This window comes from Schistocerca piceifrons, chromosome 8 (assembly GCF_021461385.2).
Source record: "Schistocerca piceifrons isolate TAMUIC-IGC-003096 chromosome 8, iqSchPice1.1, whole genome shotgun sequence".
Lineage (NCBI taxonomy): Eukaryota > Metazoa > Arthropoda > Insecta > Orthoptera > Acrididae > Schistocerca > Schistocerca piceifrons.
In genome coordinates this window covers 126478985-126499022 of record NC_060145.1, presented here as the reverse complement: position 1 = coordinate 126499022, position 20038 = coordinate 126478985, and the positions used below count along the sequence as shown (strand labels likewise).

The 20038-nt window shown below is 42.1% G+C and overlaps 1 non-coding gene across 1 annotated transcript; it reads right to left on the bottom strand.

Moving 5' to 3' along the window:
• Nucleotides 1-3526: 3526 nt before the first annotated feature.
• Trnak-uuu lies at nt 3527-3599 on the bottom strand. The gene has a single exon. It is a non-coding gene; the product is annotated as a tRNA-Lys (tRNA).
• Between the last annotated feature and the right edge of the window lie 16439 nt (nt 3600-20038).

Below are 20038 nucleotides of genomic sequence, written 5' to 3'. Positions count from 1 at the left end.
GTTACTTACGAGGAAACGGAAATTGGTACTCTTGTCACTGTGGCTCGAGATCTTTGTGTGAGTTCGCGTCAAATCGCAAGGGAATCTGGCATGAGCCAGAGTAGAGTTGTTCGTGTTCTGCATCGCCACAAATATCGTCTTTACCATATCAGTTTCCACCAAGAATTAACTGGTACGGATTTTATGCGTCACATTAAATTCTGCCGATGGGCTCAGCTTATGTGATTTTATTTACTATCGAGGCTACATTCACGAATCATGTAAACGTTAATTTGCATAACATGCATTATTGGGCAACTGAAAATCCATGTTGGCTGCAGCAAGTTGCACACCGAAAACCGTGGTCAGTGAATGTATGGTGTGGAATTCTGTAGGATAGAATTATTGGCCCCTATTTCATCGAAGGAAATCTTAATGGTAGGAAGTACATCACATTCCTGCGAAGAACATTAGGTCTATTATTGGAAAAATCGTTGGATTGGACGCGGAGGAGATGAGTCGTGGCCAGCTCGTTCGCCAGACTTGATGTCTCTAGATATTTTCTTGTGGAGATTCGTAAAAGACATTGTTTATAAAGATGTTCCAACTGCACCTGAAGATATGCGAGAGAGAATTGTCAGAGCATGTGCTTCGATAAGTGCCGATGTAATAAGGAATTCCAATCCATGACAAAAAGATTGCAGCACTGCATTGATACCAATGGTCATCACTTCGAATACCTTCTGTAAATGGACGTTCGTGCCACCTTCATGACCTTCGTTGGCCTTCAAAGACCTTACTGTTACACATCATTGGATTCGTCTCGATAGCCACTATTAGCATCAAATTATAGCACCCCATTAAAAAAAATCGAAGTTAACCTGCATATCTCTGAAGCGACCCCACCTAGCAACAAAAAACCAACGTCATATTATGACCCCCGTTGTCCCATACAACTTTTGTCCCACAAACTTTTCAACTTTTAAATTACTTTGGGAATTATTCTTGGTGGCAATAGTTGGTGACTCACCCCGTGTATATACACAGTATGCAGAAAAATTGTGTCACGAAATTTTAACCCTGGACAGCTGATGCCAATATGAACAAAAATTACTAATGTTGTGTAGGTCGACCACGCACCATTTTTAAACTACCGAGACTTGCCACTACGCGCTCCGATTGGCCGTGGGATTGTCCTGTTGCCGTTCATCGGTTGACGGGCATCAGTTCACACATACAAACGTCTCTCACCCCGTCACTGCCTCAACGTCATATGCACACATGTTGAATAGGTTTTGTTGCATGTCTCCACCTCATGTGAGAGGCATTCATACCTAAGCTTCGCTTCAGAGCATACACACGCCACTTGCGATTTAGTCATACAGTAAGCATGGCGGCACAGTATTCGTTTGAAGAACAATGATATATGGTTCTTGTTTATGGACTAGCCGACGGTAACGCGCATGAAGCTCAATGGTTGTATGAGGAACGGTACCCAGCAAGACGCCACCCACACCCGCAAACGTTTACAGCAGTTCACCGGCGACTTGGCGAAACAGGCTCGTTAGCAGGGTATCACTGTGATACTGGAAGACCTCGAACACTACGGGATGCTGCATTTGAAGAGAGTGTTCTCGAGCGCTTCGAGGAAGTACCTATGACAAGTACTCGAGTGGTTGGACGCAACATGGGGGTCACTCATCAGTTCGTCTGTGAGGTTTTAAGGGATGACGACCAGCATCCATTTAGTTTCCACCCTGTCCAAGACCTATATCCTGCGGTGGTTTATGAACACAGGCTAGGATTTTGCCTGTGGTTTCCGTGACGTGTAGCTCGAGAACTAGACTTCCCCGCCATTGTGTTGTTTACCGACGAGTGAACCTTCCATCGGGATGGCCTTTACAAAACTCGAAACGTTCATTACTGGGCCAGGGGAAATCCTCACGTCACGTACGTCCACGGGCGCCAGGAGCGATTTTCGCTCAACATTTGGGCAGGCATTATGGGTGACCATCTGATTGGGCCAGCTTGTCTACCTCCTCGACTTACGGGGACAAATTATCTTCACTTCTTGCAAGAAACTCTAACTGGCATGCTGGAAGATGTTCCATTGGACATACCGTTTCACATGTGGTTGCAGCATGATGGGACGCCCGCACATAGCAGTCGTGCTGTGCGCGGTTATATAAATGAACTCTTTGACAGCCGGGTAATTGACAGAGGTGCTCGTACGACATGGCCTCGCGGTCACCAGACCTCACGCTACCGGATTTGTTCCTGTGAGGATACTTGAAGTTTGTCATTCACCCACCCGGACATGAACCAACCTGAAACGAAAACGAATTAATGGATTGCATTCAATATGCCGCCCATCACATCAGAGAAATGCCATGAAACTTTGCAAGAGTTCGGCAGAACACCGTTCGACGTTACCAACTTGTGTCGTGGGAGAGGGTCGCCAGTTCGAGCACCTGCTTTAAGTAAACAATGTCCTAGCTACAGAAAAGGCCCTTTTCAGGGCAGACACAATTTGTAAAAGACTTTCTGTACGCGAACTAACAGCTTTTGGTGGGTTTATTCCCGATACGTCTTATCATGAAACTAGAACGGATGTGTCGGGACCCCACCGGATCCGCCCCCAGGCCCCCAGAGAGAAAGACTGGGTCGGTACCACGGAGCGCGCGGGCTGCCTTGGCTACATCGCCATCTCCGGCAGGCAGTCATGCGTTGTTCAGAGCATCCGGCAACAGGGCAATCCCGCGGCCAGGCGGAGCGCGTGGCGCCAATTTTCAGTTGTTTAAAAATGGTGCGTTGTTGACCTACACAACATTAGTAGTTTTGGTTCCTACTGGCATCAGCTATCCACGGTTAAAATTTCGTGACACAGTTTTTCTCCACCCTGTATATATATAACCATTTAATATAATAATTGAAGCACGATGTAGAGTTGTAAATAACCAAGCGCCTTTCAATTGTCTTTATATCAAACATAATCAAGTGTACCTGTTACATGTATAACGTCTTTTAAGTGACACTATGAACATAATATACAGTGGAGACTACAGACAACAAGTATCCCCACATAGATTTTTTACGCTACTTCCCCTGTAAGTACAAATTATTGTCACAAATTCAAGTTTTTAGTCTTAAAAATGCCTTTTGTAAAAAACTGTTTTTGTCATCAGCAGAAGTCCCAACGCATGTTAGATGGCCCTTGGTCTACTGCATTGCAAAGGCATCTGTGCTCTTCACTAACTAACAGTTATCAACACTCACAGGGCTCGTGATGCAATCGTTTTGCCTATTCGTCATATTTTGAATGAACATGCACCTTTTCAGCACTCAACCACGGAACATTATCACATTTATTTCTTATAGAGAAGGGTAGTCAACATTTCAGTACGATTTTAATGGCTATATTTTGCACATGAACGCTTGTTGTGTTTCACATAATATATTTCAGTGTAGGAGAGGCATTAATGACGATTTTACCATCTTTTCCTAGACATGGTCACTGGTGTGTTCGAGATATGCGAAACAAAATTTGCGCCCGAACAGGGACTTGAACCCTGGACCCTTAGGTTAAAAGCCTAATGCTCTACCGACTGAGCTATCCGGGCTCGATGTGATCCCGCTCTCTCATAAGATATTTAATGGTAGAATAGTGTCTTACAGTAGTTTCTATCAAATGAATATATTTCGTACATTGAATGAACGCACTTCTCGCTGTCCGTGATGCTACGCTCGATTGCCTGTTACAAGTACTGGGTAACGAGACACCAGAAAGATAAAGGCAGATTGGGATAGGTCACAGCAAAGAAAAAGGTGAAACGCGTCTCGGAGAAATAAATTACAGTGCAGCAAGAAAAGGCAGTTTTTATTTACAAAACAAATATTTCTGTGCTTGCTGCGGAGGATAGCCACGCAATCAAACTTGTGAAAGAAGAATTTTCTCGTAACTATGCTGCGTATTATTCGGTATGACATTAGGCAATATTTGAATTCTTGTAATTAGTAGGCTAGAAACTGCTCCAGGACAAGACAGATTTGTGTAAGTACGGGAATTAATGTCTTATTTCATAAAATGATTATCAACCGTAACATTCTTGCACATTCCACTGGTTGGCTGTTTTGATCGTAATAATAATCACATGACAAGAACTATCACGAAATTTTTTTTTGCGGGGTCTCTCTCTGCTCTAAGTGTTATTGAGAAATATACATAACTCTGCAATTGAGATTTTTTTTTCTTGTATTGGGTATGGTTCTCGAATAGTATGAAATAGTGAACTAGGGCATACACGCGAAGCTTGGTTTTAAACTTAACTTTCCTTGTGGATATCACGCATCTGACAGTCTGGGACTATATAGAATATTTATTTCCAGGCTAATCAAACTGTAGAGAGAGTGCCTCATTTACGTGCAGGCACATTAATGGAGGCTGTGTGCATCTTTCGCCTTTGTGACGGCGTGAATTCTGCTGGAAAGAATGAGGTGCCTGAATTTGTGAAGGAATGACAGTGAATTCACTCAAGATCTGAAACCAGAGGCGGTAGTGATGTTGGGCGCGGGGATATGGAGCAAAGTCAACCTTCTGACTCATACTAAAGGTATTCCATTGGGTTCAGGTCAAGACTATAGGCACCGTGTCGCAGTACGGAATCTGTTCAACACCGTAGCGTAGGTATTCCGTCTCTAGCTCCCAACACTTCATAAAGCATGTCAGCCCATTACGCGCCAATCATCCATCCCCGATTACCGTAAGGACGCTCATACTGCACAATGGATTTACGATAGTAGTTTACCATTTGCCCATGGACAAGTTAATTCGTACTAAAGTGCTATTTCTTATATTCAGTCTTACACTACAGACCTACGAATTGTAAAATCGGAACACAGCCGTGCTATACTGTAGATGATAATATGTATCACTTCAGTTGGAAAAAAGCGAACACCATTGTCTGAGCTACACGAGGGTGGAAAAATGTGCTCCCCGGAATTGGAACCCTCTGACAGGCTATGAGTGCAATAAAACGTCAACTGTAGTCACAGAGCTACGAATTCTGCATTCTAGTTGGCATGCTGCACAATAATGTGACAATCTGGAGAGACGACGATTATTTTGGTGCAGTCCTAGGGTGCTAAAAGTTGATTCTACAGTCCATCTGAGGGTGGTTTTTGGGAGGTTTCCCTCAATAATGTAGTATATTAGCCCTGGGATACTACTTACCCAACCAACCCAAAAAACACATATTTCGGCACGCATTTTGTTTAGCTTCATTTACGCAAACACACTATAAAATGGAAATGAATGAAGTAGTGCAATAGATCCATTAATGTGAACAAGTGTAAGGCTTTATAAACAAAAAAAGTGTTATAAATGGCATCATTGGTGAATAAATATTTTTCGAAGTTTATTCCCTGTTTCTCCACTTTGAAGGGTATTCATGAGGAATTTTTGTTAATATCCAGCAATATTACGCAATCATTCTGACTTTTTTCCGTATTTCAGATTAATTTTCGTGTCAACCTAACATTTTGGCAGTATGAATAATTACTGTTGTGAATATTTTGTAGCTTCATTTCATACGTCGCTGAATGCCCTAGATTTAATCATAGAATGTAATTTCAGGTCACTGAAAAAAAAAGGTGGCATTAATTTATATTAATAACAAGAAGATGGTATAGTATTGAAATATTCTTATCTTTCACGAGCCAAAGTAATCTACTTTTAAAATATTATGTAGATAACTATCAAGCTTTTGAGATACAACACACATGTGAAATTCTTGTCAAATTTAGTTATTGTGGCAGGACACGTTTTCCATCTCACAAGACTAGTTATATAAAAAATGGCGAGGTTAAAATTTCTCTAGGAAGCTCTTACATATGCTCCTTACAGTCCCGATCTCTCCCCATGCGATATCCATAATTTTGGAGGCCTGAAGAAATACCTTTCTGGCCGTCGGTTTGCTTCGGACAAAGGAGTTCACACGCCTGTGCACAATCTTTTGGTTACGTTGGTAACTACAAACATTTTTCCATGAAGGCATTGACCGTCTTGTCACACAGTGGAATAAATGAATTAACAGTTACGGCGGTTTCTTTTGAAGTAACGAACACTTTACTTACTTTTTTGCCACTTGTCTCGTTTTCATTTACCTCTCGTGTTCATCTGCCTATGGATCCAAATGCATCCAAATGCATCAAAGACAAAATATCATTTTCTGTGCTAGAAGAGAGAGAAAAATGAGATGTTTCAATGCAGAAAAGTTCTCCTTTCCAGGAAACAGGTTACAGAATCACGAGTTCAGTAGACTATTTTCATGGTTGCAGAATAATGTGTCAAATTTTCTGTACAAGAACCATCTTGGTTCGGTCCTGGGCCGTTGACAGTCAGTCTGAAGTTGTTCGGAAGGCTACCCACATTCGTCTCTTCGAAAGCTGGCCTGGGTTAGAATTCACTCAAACAATCAAAAACACGTAGCTTGGAAAACCGCTTTTTCCATCACTAATTATGCCAGTCAAATTTGAAAAACAGAAGACATGAAAATAAATCAATAAAGCCATTAACATGCTGTGATGTAAACTTCTGTATGCGAACGAAGTGCTATAGATGGCATCACAGTTCGTTTTTAATGTTGTTTTTATTATTATTATTTTTAATAACCAACAGGATTTTCTCAAATTTTCAGACTTTCTTACTTTTCAGGTTTTTATTTTTCAAGATCAATCTGATATTATTGAAATGTGAACAAAAATATATTTTGTGGCTGTTTCTAGCTCTGTTTCCGAAACTCGTTGAGTGAGCTGGATGTAGTCGTTTGGGGGTGTAATTTCATTTCGTTAAATCGAAAAGGTAAACTCTATATTCATATTTAGTACAAATAAGACGTACGCTTACCGAAATAATCAACAGTTCAAAAATACTGCGTTGAAACTACTAATATTTCATCAAATACATTGCTTAAGATTACGCTATCAGCCAGATCAAAAAAGGCAATTCTGGAATATTTCCAGCCCTTCCCCCCCCCCCCCCCCACCACCTACCCAAGGTAAGGTGAATTTCTGCGAAACTCAGGTGTAGGTTGCAACAGTTATGTAGAAAATTGAGATGAAGGGACTTGCAGAGGGTAGTCTAACGTGGAGAATGAGATCGAACCAGTCTTCAGACTGGAGACCTCAACAGCAACAGCCTGAAAACGTTCGATAAATTACAAGTTTGTGTTGTAATTACTGAAAAAGATACAGTAAAACTTTCTATCCATCGTTTCCGCAACATCAGGAAGTGAAATGAATTCGTGTTACAAGTTGTTGACGCATCTCGCAGTCTCTTAAATGTTAGTCATATGGACCGTTTATTAAATGTAATGTTAAATCATGTTACCATACTGCGCTTTTCATTTTCTATTTCCATGCAGAATGTTACTTGTGTCATATGTGACACGATAAGGAACCGTCCATTAGTTACATGGGAGGTTTTCTTCAAAATTTGGACACCTCGCCTCCCCTTGGTGAAATTTGGCGAGATGTGGCTGGATTCTCCTCCCCCCCCCCCCCTTTCTCCCTCAAGTGATGTTTACCCTGCAGTCGGATAAAAATGAATTTTTTGTTTTAAGCGTCGATTAAAATACTTCTAAAAAGTGTACTCAACAGTATTTATAACATGTGATTAAAAACTCTATGTTAAACGTGCCAACCCTGAGCAATTTTCAGACAGCGAGCCACACAGACAGACAAAATAGCCCAAAGAAAATGTTATTAACCATTTTGACGAATCCCTAAAAAATGACCTTATATTGATATATTAAAAGTCATTGGACCTTTACTTACTTTGTAGGTTGAAGGCAACATTGTTTGAACCTTCTTTTGACCCGTATGATTACGTGGCTTTTGAAACTCATGATCTGTATGATCACTAAGACTATTCTTGTCGGTGAACTTCTGCTTAGCTTCCTTTGACAAACGATTAATTTCTTGCTCGCAAGCGTGTTTCGACTTGTCGGCACGCCGCTGAACACCTGCATTGCAGAAGTTTTATACAAATTCACGTTGAAGACAATAATACCGTCTTTATATGCGTTGCAGAATATCATGACTTATTCACTGACTACACAACGATTACAGACAGCGCGGCAGGCAACTCCCCGAATGAAATCTTGGCATTTGCGAGGCACTTGTTTCAAATCGGGGAGTCCCGGTAATGTTCACTTGTAAGCCACCCAGTCAGGACTCACAACATCAAGAAAAGATTTCAATGCATGTCGCTTTGTGGCAGCTTTCGGTAATAGCCTAAGTGATCTCTGTTACTCCAGACGTAATACGAATGCTGGAGTGACGGCAACAAGCTGGAGCATGTCGCCGTCTTTAAACAAGATAGTGGCACTCCGTCCCGAATGATTTGTACCAATGACTTAAACCAGTAATTATAATTATTATCGATCGCATGTAACGCAAACAGATGACACTTTCGGACATCAGCAAAGACAAAGAGTTGCCGGGGAAGGGGGGGCGGGGGTGGGGGGAAGGCAAGAGAGGCACGCTTCTGAATTCCGTGGTAGACTGTTTCTGGAAATATTTGTCTGTGATTCTATTCAGATTTAGAATTAGAGAATGCGTGGGGAGCTTTTTTTTCTTAAATTACTACATTATTGGGTTGTCACGTTGTTCACGGGCAATTATACGGTTTTCTAGTTGTGGCGGAGTTATTTTGCGATCTTGAGGACGTGAACCTTCACACAACATTACTGAAACAAAACACCCGATGTTTTCTCTTTGGTTTCCTTATAGAGATCTTGAACAGCTACAGAAAGCGGCAGATCCAAAACGTAAAACTAAACTCCGCCCGAACAGACCATGAAGGCCCAAGGGTACCGATCGGCCGCCGTGTCATTCTCAGCCCCACAGGCTTCACATAGTGCAGTATAAATATGGCTGAATTATATCCGCGCCACAGTCGTCCCAAATTTCCACAAAATCAGTCCCTTCCACGGCAGCAGATCTTAATCGTGACAGTAAGTTTGCATCTGACCCCTCAAGGCCTAATGTGTCATATATCAGTTTTATGCGGTATAGCAACTGTAACAGAATATGAAGAACACGGCTGCGCTACAATGTACGTGTGTACCTGTACTTTATCTGTTTACCTAAATACACAAGAAATATAAATTTAAGCCCTAGAAGAGGGGGAAAAATGATGAAATATCAAGTTGCAAAGGCGTTTTGTCATTCTTAAGCTACGTTTACGGGTCTTAAATTATATGAATTGTAACCCTGCGTGATATCCGGCCATAGGGTTGCGTATTTTGTAATCGAGTTGCCATTTCTACACAATAACGTGCCAAATCAGGGAGAAGTGGACCATTTTGGTTAGGTCCTAGGCTATTAAGAGTTGATTCTACCGCTCAGTTTGATGGTTTCTTACATTCGCACATTCATATTCATATTAATAATGTAACAAGATGTAGTCTGATATACTTGTGAAATATAATAACCTTTGAGGTATAACAGCAATCAGCTTCAAAAAATATTGACTAGGTAAGTATCAAATGTTTAAGATTAATAAGGTTTGTGTACTTTCTGACAACTAATGGCTCTGAGCACTATGGAACTTCACTTCTGAGGTCATCAGTCCCCTAGAACTTAGAACTACTTAAACCTAACTAACCGAAGGACATCACACACATCCACGCCCGAGGCAGGATTAGAACCTGCGACTGTAGGGGTCGCGCGGTTCCAGACTGTAGCGCCTAGAGCAGCTTTTTTTTTTTTAATTTCATTTTGTTGGTTTTCGTTCGTTGTATCTGCTCGGGGCGAACGTCGCAAGACACCCGTTTCAGTTCGTCGTTGATCCATCAACTCAGTTTTTTTATTACAGAGGGCAATTAACCCTCTGACCGAACACGCTGAGTTACCGTGCCGGTTGAACCGCTCGGCCACTTCGGCCGGCTGACAACTAATCATAAGTAAACCAATAAGGTGTTTTGCATCAAGGCGGACTCAGCTTCAGATATTGTTGTTTTTCTATGCAAACGCGGACCTAATGGAAGAGTTCCAAGATAAAGTTATTATTACTAATCACCGAAAGCGACTCGTTTCAAATCTTGCTCCATTTGAATAAATTTCTGCTGACACCCGTGCGTTACATTGCCCTTTATGTTTTAAACACAAAGCAGTAATACCCGCGGATATCCGAATTGACGCAGATTATTTTCCGAAGTATAATTATGCCTCTAATTACGGAGCACAGAAGTAAATAGAGAGACCACGTTACAAGAGAGAAAGAGAATGGATTACCACAATTAATAATTTTCTGTGTGGCAATAGTTAAAAGAGCATTAGGTAGACACGTAAAGGGATGGAGAGACCAAATTAGCAATTAGTAACAGGAGAGGCGTACGACAGGAAGCTCTAAGAAGTAAAAGTGTAACACCTGAAGAGGAAAACGTCATTTCTTCGCAAAAGGCCGGGAACTTCACCCGTCACCTTTAATTCATCCCGTGTGCATAAAGGTGTAAGATCCCCAGATGAGTGGTATAAGTAGAATAGGAGGCCCCCCCACTTGAGGGGTGCGTGCAGCCCAGAGGCGGCAGGTGCAGGCTCCGGCGCTAAAGGCACCCTGCTGAGAGGGGGCGGCGACGAGTAAACAGCTGTGCAGGTGGATGCGGAAGCCGCGCCCGTCTCCACCCCCACCTCCACCCCACGAACACAGCGGGCTCCCGGCTGGCGGCCTCACCCCGGCGGCAGCTCAGGGGAGTCGTTGAACCGCGGGCGGGCGGGCCGCGCTGTTGCCACGTCTCCGCATGCTGTGCCGCGCCGACCTGGCAACGGCGCACAGTGCCGCGCCGCAGCTGCGCCGTATCGACCGGCTGGTGGCTGCTGCTGGTTGCAAACCGCTTCGTTCCCTCTCACCCCACCCCTATCCAACATCCCGCACCCAAAACTCTCGTGCTCCCAAGCACAGCCAGCTGCGAGGGCGCAGGAATGTCCTGCGGCCGTGACCAGCGCACTGCCTGCACTGTGTGTGTGTGTGTGTGTGTGTGTGCTAAAGGGCAGGTGCACGGCCAGCATAAAGAAGGTGGGTGACGCTTCCTAAACTGTGCAGAGGCGCGAATACAAAGGGGAGCAGGGGGCGGGGGAGGGCCTTGGGGTCATGTCACTTCCTCCTCCTCCTCCTCCTCCTCCTCCTCAACATCCTCCCCCCCCCCACCCCCCCACCCCAGGAAAAAACAAAAGCACTATAATTCCAATCCCAAAGAAAGCAGGTGCTGACATGTGAAAATTACCGAACAATCAGTTTAATAAGTCACGGATGCAAAATACTAACTCAAATTCCTTACAGGCGAATGGAAAAACTGGTAGAAGCCGACCTCGGGGAAGATCAGTTTGGATTCCGTAGAAATATTGGAACACGTGAGGCAATACTGACCCTACGACTTATCTTAGAAAATAGATTGAGGAAAGGGAAACCTACGTTTCTAGCATTTGTAGACTTAGAGAAAGCTTTTGACAATGTTGACTGGAATACTCTCTTTCAAATTCTGAAGGTGGCAGGAGTAAAACACAGGGAGCGAAGGCTATTTACAATTTGTACAGAAACCAGACGGCAGTTATAGGAGTCGAGGGACATGAAAGGGAAGCAGTGTTTGGGAAGGGAGTGAGACAGGGTTGTAGCCTCTCCTCGATGTTATTCAATCTGTATATTGAGCAAGCAGTGAAGGAAACAAAAGAAAAATTCGGAGTAGGTATTAAAATCCATGTAGAAGAAATAAAAACTTTGCGGTTCGCCGATGACGTTGTAATTCTGTCACAGACAGCAAAGGACTTGGAAGAGCAGTTGAACGGAATGGATAGTGTCTTGAAAGGAGGATATAAGATGAACATCAACAAAAGCCAAACGAGGATAATGGAATGTAGTCGAATTATGTCGGGTGATGCTGCGGGAATTAGATTAGGAAATGAGGCACTTAAAGCAGTAAAGGAGTTCTGCTATTTGGGGAGCAAAATAACCGATGATGGTCGAAGTAGAGAGGATATAAAATGTAGACTGGCAATGGCAAGGAAAGCATTTCTGAAGAAGAGAAATTTGTTAACATCGAGTATAGATTTAAGTGAAAGGAAGTCGTTTCTGAAAGTATTTGTATGGAGTATAGCCATGTATGGAAGTGAAACATGCACGATAACTAGTTTGGACAAGAAGAGAATAGAAGCTTTCGAAATGCGGTGCTACAGAAGAATGCTGAAGATTAGATGGGTAGATCATATAACTAATGAAGTATTGACTAGGATTGGGGAGAAGAGAAGTTTGTGGTACAACTTGACTAGAAGAAGGGATCGCTTGGTAGGACATGTTCTGAGGCATCAAGGGATCACCAATTTAGTATTGGAGGGAAGTGTGGAGGGTAAAAATCGTAGAGGGAGACCAAGAGATGAATACACTAAACAGATTCAGAAGGATGTAGGTTGCAGTAGGTACTGGGAGATGAAGAAGCTTGCACAGGATAGAGTAGCATGGAGAGCTGCATCAAACCAGTCTCAGGACTGAAGACCACGCGTCATGTTGTCAGTAGTACTCACAACATGACTCTCGCGTGTGATGTTATTTATATGTATTTGACAACGCTGGTGCTGATTCCGCATTTAACATTTGACGATGCCACTATGGCTGCAGTATATTAGGACTTTGTTTTTATGAAAGAGATCTGACGATGGTCATTAAAGACCGAAACCGGTAATCTGTTAACAAAAAGTTTGTGACCATAAACGTAAATTAAAGGAAACTTATTTCTATATTTCTCTGTTATGTTCTACAACTCTTCAGTATTTAGGTCTTCTCTAATTCGTTCATTCCTAAACTGGTCTTGGCACGTGCAACCTTTCATTGTCTCAGAAATCTCTTTTCAGCTGCCTTGGCAGTATTTAGCTGCTATTCGTGATTGTGAGAATCCAAGTTCCCCTTCTGTACAACAGAGAAGCCACCGTCAAAGTTCTACAAGACTTTATTTTCGCTTCCTCTCTAAGTCTGTTCTCTGAGATTTTTTAATAGTGCCAGTTACACTCTGAAAGTGATGGAGATTGTTGCCTATATTTGTATTATGCTGGCAACTTATTTGGATCCCTAAATAATTAAAGCTCTTAACTTATTCTGCTATTCTGTTATTGATGACGATTTGTGATCTAATTATCACAACTCCTTCAAATAGCATTACCTTCCTTTTATTAACTGAGATTTCCACGTTCTGTTCTTTGCCCGGTACAAGTAACTTAATGTGTGGTACACCGTAATTTATTTTCACCGTTAAATACAATAAACTGGTAGTCTGCAAAAAGGCAGATATAGTGCACGCAGGATATGGTGCCCGATCCGCAGTGACCATTTTTCGTCCAAAGTGCTGAGCGAGTTCATTCGCCTGTTCGGAAGGCGTGGCCGACACATCTCTTCCAGCTTTCGGCCTGACGGTCGGCGGTGACAGAATCGAGGCGCGCACCGTGCAATCTTTCTCAAACGATTTTACACAACCTATTCGGTAAAAAAATTCGCTTCCACATCACTTGTAGATTTATATGTCAGGTTCATTACACTGTGCCCATCATTTCGTTAATGGTCATAGTTATTGTTTTATTTATGTGGATGCAAGACTGCGCGAAATTCGTAGAAGATATCAGTGAAAAATAGGGATTGTTACGATTTTTCATTTGGTGCATATTACATAATATGTTGCTGCATATGAAATTTAGCTAATATTGAATTTTTCTTTAGACTTGGGTAGGGGTGCCTATTTGTCGCCAATCTCAAGAAAACTGATCCGACATAACACACTCATTTGCGTTCGCGCAGCGCCAGCGACGAAGCGAGAGTGAAATATGTACATCTACATGGATATTCTGCAAATCACATTTAAGTGCCTGAAGGAGGGTTCATCGAACCACATTCACAATTCTTTATTATTCCAATCTCGTATAGTGCACGGAAAGAACGATTACCTATATCTTTCCGTACGAGCTCTGATTTCCCTTATTTTATCTTGGTGATCATTTGTCCCTCAGTCGGTCGGTGTCAACAAAATATTTTCACATTCAGAGGAGAAAGCTAGTGATAGGAATTTCGTGAGACGATTCCGTCGCAACAAAAAACGCCTTTCCTTTAATGATGTCCATCCCAAAACCTGTATCATTTCTGTGACACTCTCTCTCATATTTCACGATAATACAAAACGTGCTGCCTTTCTTTGAACTTTTTCGATGTTCTCCGTCAGTCCTATCTGGTAAGGATACCACACCGCGCAGCAGTATTCTAAAAGAGTTCAAAATGGTTCAAATGGCTCTGAGCACTATGGGACTCAACTTCTGAAGTCATTAGTCCCCTAGAACTTAGAACTAGTTAAACCTAACTAACCTAAGGACATCACACACATCCATGCCCGAGGCAGAATTCGAACCTGCGACCGTAGAGGTCTCGCGGTTCCAGACTGCAGCGCCTAGAACCGCACGGCCACTTCGGCCGGCTCTAAAAGAGTACGGACAAGCGTAGTGTAAGCAGTCTCCTTAGTAGGTCTGTTACATTTTCTTAGTGCACTGCCAATAAAACGCAGCCTTTGGTTAGCCTTCCCCACAACATTTTCTATGTGTTCTTTCCAATTTAAGTTGTTCGTAATTGCAATACCTAGGTATTTAGGTATTTAGTTATTTTAGACTGATGTATCGTGTAACCGAAGTTTAACGACTTCCTTTTAGCACTCATGTGGATGACCTCAAACTTTTCGTTATTTAGTGTCAACTGCCACTTTTCGCACCACTCAGATATTTTTTCTAAATCGTTTTGCAGTTATGTTTTGATCTTCTGATGACTTTATTAGTCAATAAACGACAGTGTCATCTGCAAACAACCGAAGACGGCTGCTCAGATTGTCCCCCAAATCATTAATATAGATAATGAACAGCAAAGGGCCTCTAACACTACCTTGGGCAACGCCTGAAATCACTTCTGTTTTACTCGATGACTTTCCGTCAATTACTATGAACTATGACCTCCCTGACAGGAAATCGCAAATCCAGTCACATAACTGAAACAATATTCCATAAGCACACAATTTTACTACGAGCCGCTTGTGTGGTACAATGTCAAAAGCCTTCCGGAAATCCAGGAATACGGAATCGATCTGGAATCCCTTGTCAATAGCACTCAGCACTTCATGTGAATAAAGAGCTAGTTGTGTTTCACAGGAACGATGCTTTCTAAACCCATGTTGTCTGTGTGTCAATAGACCATTTCCTTCGAAGTAATTCATAATGTTCGAACACAATATATGTTCTAAAATCCTGCTGCATATCGATGTTAACGATACGGGCCTGTAATTTAGTGGATTACTCCTACTACGTTTCTTGAATATTGGTGTGACCTGTACAACTTTCCAGTATTTGGGTACGGATCTTTCGTCGAGCGAACGGTTGTATATGATATAAGTATAGAGCTAATGCATCAGCATACTCCGAAAAGAACCTAATTGGTATCCACAACATTCTTAATATTTCATAAATTGTTTGAGATACTGAAATGATACTTTAGCAAATAATAGCTCGCAAAGAGGAGCGTTATTATGCAAAATTTCATTATCTACCGTGATTTTCACTAAATAGAGACTTTTTCGATGGAAGAATTACTTTCTAAGGGCCATCGACAGCTGGGGAAATGAGAAAGGCTATGGGTTTCGGTTCAAAGTAACTGTAGACATTACACGTTTATTTTGTACCAAGGATGTGCTTTTTCATAAGATGCTGACCTTACTTTTCCTCGGGTCCTCGCTTAATAAACTTAATAAACCACTGTTTCAGAATTCTCTGTTCAAATGTTCAAATGTGTGTGAATTTCTAAGGGACCAAACTGCTGAGGTTATCGGTCCCTACAGAATTCTCTCGCAGTTATGTATGCACAACATGTTAGTGATGTGAGACTGTGTAAACTGCGCTATGTTTCGGCAAAAGAAGCAAATTTTAATACGGTAACCAGAGAAATGTGTATTTTTGCACAAAATTCGCCACTCATGACACCTCTTTGAAAGTTATAAATGGTTAACGAGCCAGGGGAAAATAAATCTCAGAATTTTCGGTGGAATTCTTTTTAGATACTAACCAAAACAGGTCACTTCGAATGGTCACCATGCAAGTGTGAGTGACGAGAGGCCCTGCTTGATATTTACAGATAACGTGAGTGTAGGCTTCAGTTTAGAATGGCCCTTCCCCTTTAAGCTCGGTATTTACCCTACAGCGTCTGTCTGCAGCCCCCACCACTACCATTCTCCCCATGCATGCCCTGCCATCTGCGCAGTTGCCAAAGGTACTCTGAGCAGTGATATATGTAACAAAAGATGTACTTCAACAATGTAGGAAAAGACGTTCCTACTTAATGTAAAGAAGACACGTTAAGTCGTAGAAAGTCACAGTTAAGACACTCATATAAAGCTTTCAGCCACAGCCTTCGTCAGTAAAACACACACACACACACACACAACCGCCAACTCCAGCATCTCGGCCGGAATGGCCAGCAGTGTTTATTTTAGTAAGTATAACATGCACTTAGTTAATTTTTACCTCAAAGGCTGCCTTTTTGTATTCTTGTCTAGCAGACAACTGAGAAAATTGGTAGATGGACTTGTCAGTCGGCGAACATTCCGGCCCGAGATGACGAAGGCTGTGACCGAAAGTTTTATGTAAGTGTCTTTCAATTGTGCCTGTTTGCAACTTGACATGTCTTCTTTACGGTAAGTAGCAATATGTCTTTTCCTACATCGTTGATATTCCTACCTGGAGTTTCCATTGTTTGAAGATGTACTTCTTGTTTGCATCTTCTTAAGATATGTATATATCTTAAATAGTGTCGGTGATAGACTGTACCCTTGTTTGACATCCTGATTCACAGTTCTAGATCTACAATTACATGGTTGCTCTGCAACTCACACCTAAGTGCCTGGCAGAGAGTTCGTCGAACCATTTTCATACTACTTCTCTACCATTCCGTTCACGTATGGCGCCTGGGAAAAGGAACAACTAAATCTTTCCGTTCGAGCTCTGATTTCTCTTATTTTATTATGATGATTATTTCTCCCTACTTAGGCGGGTGTCAACAAAATATTTTCGCATTCGGAAGAGAAAGTTGGTGATTGAAATTTCGTAAATAGATCTCGCCGCAAAAAAAACCGCCTTTGTTTCAGTGACTGCCACCTCAACCCGCGTATCATATCAGTGACACTCTCACCCCTATTGCGCGATAACACGAAACGAGTTGACCTTCTTTGCACTTTTTCGATGTCCTCCGTCAATCCTGCCTGGTAAGGCTCCCACACCGCGCAGCAATATTCCAGCAGAGGACGGACAAGTGTAATGTGGGTTTGTCGCATCTTCTAAGTCTTCTGGCAACAAAGCACAGTGTTTCGCCTTATCCACAATATTATGTATGTGGTCTTTCCAATTTAAGTTGCTCGTAATTGTAATTCCTAAGTATTTAGCACGAATTGACAGCCCTTAGATTTGTGCGATTTATCGTATATCCAAAATTTATACGATTTCTTTTAGTACCCATGTGGATGACCTCGCACTTTTCTTTGTTTAGTGCCAATTGCCACTTTTCGCACGATACATAAATTCTCTCTAGATCATTTTGTTGTTGGAATTGATCGTCTGATGATTTTCCTAGAGGGTAAATTACAGCGTCATCCGTAAACAATCTAAGGGGGCTGCTTAGATTATCACCTGTATCATTTATGTAAATCAGCAACAGTATAGGGCGTATGACACTACCTTGTGGAACGCCAGATATCACTTTTGTTCTACTCGATGATTCACCGTCTATCACTACGAACTGTGACCTCTCTGACAAGGTGAGGCCGCCAATTGTGAAATTCAGATTCGATTCATACTGCGCATAATAAAAGCTCATGGCCAGAGGTGTAATGTGGCAAAGCACCGAGATGCACTTCTCAGCCGTTGTCGAGAAAATCGACAGTTAAAAGAAACCGTTGCGGTGAAATACTCTCTACGATTAATAATACTGTAGAGCCTCGTGGCGCAGCGGTAAGCGCTCGGGTTTGTAATCCGAAGGTCGTCGGATCGAATCTCGCGCTACGCAACGCTTTTTTTTTAGTATTTTTTTTTTATAATTCAAATATATATATAATTCCCGGCAATCAGTTGCAACAATTATGCATATAATAAGTTGTTGAAAGTCGTTTGTCGTGGAAAAACTGGCGACTTCGAACATCATTACGTTTTCCGCAAACAAAGTTGTATTTCACAAATGTTATTAATTGTCTTCATAATGTTAACCACGCATAGTTAACGGAAGACGTAGAAACGATATTCCGAAGCGAATACGTATAGCGTAAGTCAAACGTTCGAATTAGAATAGAGACCCCACGAACACAAATTTGCTGTGGCAGGTATGAAATATAGACTCCGTTACTCGCTCGTTACGCTTGAATGACAGATGTTGAATGGGCCGAAACGAGCCGCCGCATAACAGCGTAGTTGCCTGCTAACTTCGAAAGAAGGTAGATGCGGTCCCTAGTGCAACTTATAACATTGTCGAAAATCAGTGCGGACGGAAGAGCTTTGGTACACCCTGTTAAAAAAAACGGAAAAATGGAGGCGGTACAATTGGAGAGCGATCCGCCTTCACCAACATGCATAAGCAATTCATTAATACTATATATATATATATATATATATATATATATATATATATATATATATATACATATATATTTGAATTACAAAAAACTAATAATAAAAAAATTGCACGGCGCGAGATTCGATCCGGTGACCTTCCGATCAGGAACCCGAGCGCTTACCTCTGCGCCACGACGCTGTAGAGAATTATTAATCGTAGAGAGTATTTCACCACAACGGTTTCTTTTAACTGTCGATTTTCTCGACAACGGCTGAGAAGTGCATCTTGGTGCTTTGCCACATTACACCTCTGGCCATGAGCTTTTATTATGCGCAGTATGAATCGAATCTGAATTTCACAATTGGCGGCCTCCCCTTGTGAGAGGAAATGACGAATCCAATCACACAACTGAGACGATTCTCCATACGTCCGCAATTTGATTAATAGTCGCTTGTGAGGAACGGTACTAAAAGCCTTCTGGAAATCTAGGAACATGGGCTCGATCTGAGATCCCTTGTCGACAGCGCTCATTACTTCATAGGAATAAAGAGCTAGCTGTGTTGCACAAGAACGATGTTTTCTGAATCCGTGTTGGTTACATATCAATAAGTCATTTTCTTCAAGGTGATTCATAATGTTCGAGTACAGTATATGCTCCAAAATCCTACTGCAAATTGAGGTCAGTGATATGGGTCTGTAATTCAATGTTTACTCCTCTTTCCTTTCTTGAATATTGGTGTGACCTGTGCTACTTTCCAGTCTTTAGGAACAGACCTTTCGTCAAGTGAGCGGTTGTATATCATTGCTAAGAAAGGCGCTATTGTGTCTGCATTCTCTGAAAGGAACCTGACTGGTATACTATCTGGACCGGAAGACTTGCCTTTCTTTAGTGATTTGAGTTGTTTCGCAACACCTAACGTATCTACTTTTACGTCTCTCATGCTAACAGTTGTTCTGGTTTCGAATTCTGGAATATTTACTTCGTCTTCTTTCGTGAAGGAATTATGGAAAACTGTATTAGGAACTCCGCTTTAGTGGCACCATCATCGGTAACATTTCCATCGCTGTCGCGCAGTGACGGTATTGACCGTTTTTTGCCACTGGTGTACTTCACGTACGACCAGAATCCCTTGGGGTTTCTACCATATTTTGAGACAATGTTTCATTGTGGAACCTATTAAAAGCATCTCGCATTGACGTCCGCACGCCGGCCGTTGTGGCCGAGCGGTCCTATGCGCTTCAGTCTGGAACCGCGTGACCGCTACGGTCGCAGGTTCGAATTCTGCCTCGGGCATGGATGTGTGTAATGTCCTTGGGTTAGTTAGGTTTAAGTACTTCTAAGTTCTTGGGGACTGATGAGATCAGATGTTAAGTCCCATAGTGCTCAGAGCCATTTGA